Source organism: Limulus polyphemus, unplaced genomic scaffold, assembly GCF_000517525.1.
Source record: "Limulus polyphemus unplaced genomic scaffold, Limulus_polyphemus-2.1.2 Scaffold1472, whole genome shotgun sequence".
In the NCBI taxonomy this organism is placed as follows: Eukaryota; Metazoa; Arthropoda; class Merostomata; order Xiphosura; family Limulidae; genus Limulus; species Limulus polyphemus.
In genome coordinates, this window is record NW_013667082.1 from 44730 (window position 1) to 45652 (window position 923).

Below are 923 nucleotides of genomic sequence, written 5' to 3' on the forward strand. Positions count from 1 at the left end.
AAATCAATTAAAAACGGAGACGTAACAGGAATAACAATCGTATGGGTATCAGTAGTCACTCTGGGTAAGTCTTTAATTACCAATACTTAAGGCTTAGTCAGACTGGAATAGGATCCCAACAAAGACAATTTGGAAAGAAAGTAGTTTTAGATCCAGTAAACATTCTATTGTCCAAAAGCATGTATACACACACTATATTTATGTATTAAATAAATAATATTTATTGTATTTTTGTACAATTTTGTAGAGTCTTCATATTTCCTTCTTGCAAACTCAGTTATTAACTCAGAACTACTTTGTAATAAATATTCTCATTGAATCTCTAGTAATTCTGCTAACTTATCTTGTCATTTAACAGGATATCAGGTAAACCTGAAAATACCACAGTTATATGGTATACAAAATGAATTAATTTTGTCTGTAACTTGTCCTAGAGTTTATGGACCACAAACTGATTTTGAAGTAAATGACAAACATGGATCTGTTGGCAAAACTGTTTAGCTATGGTGAAGCTATTAGCTTACCTACTAGATTTAGAAGAAGCAATGTCACTAAATACATTTACCCAACATTAAAAATTAAAGTGCCCATTTTACAGAACTTTTGACAGTTGAAAACAGAATATTATTAACGAGAATACAGATATATCGAAACCTGAAAGTAAATAGGCAAAGAGTAGAATATTCCAAATCATAACATAATATAGGTCCATCTAGGCTGTCCCATCCTCCAAACTAAACTAATAAAACTTAAATCTAGCCCTTATCATTCATATACTTATAAACCTTTCTTTAAACTCACTTAAATTTACTGCCTTCATAACATCCGAAGGTCAATCACCCTGTTAGAAAAATAAAACTGTCTTAGTTGATGATGACTCCTACTCGCCAAAATTCATATTTGTGTCCCCTAGTCCTACCATT

General features: G+C 31.3%; 1 long non-coding RNA gene across 1 annotated transcript in view; it reads left to right on the plus strand.

The window, feature by feature from the left end:
- LOC111086833 overlaps positions 1–923 on the plus strand; it is a 20426-nt gene continuing 19503 nt past the window's right edge. Inside the window, exon 1 of the long non-coding RNA XR_002611546.1 lies at positions 1–64. This is a non-coding gene — a long non-coding RNA (uncharacterized LOC111086833). The remainder of the gene's footprint in view (positions 65–923) is intronic.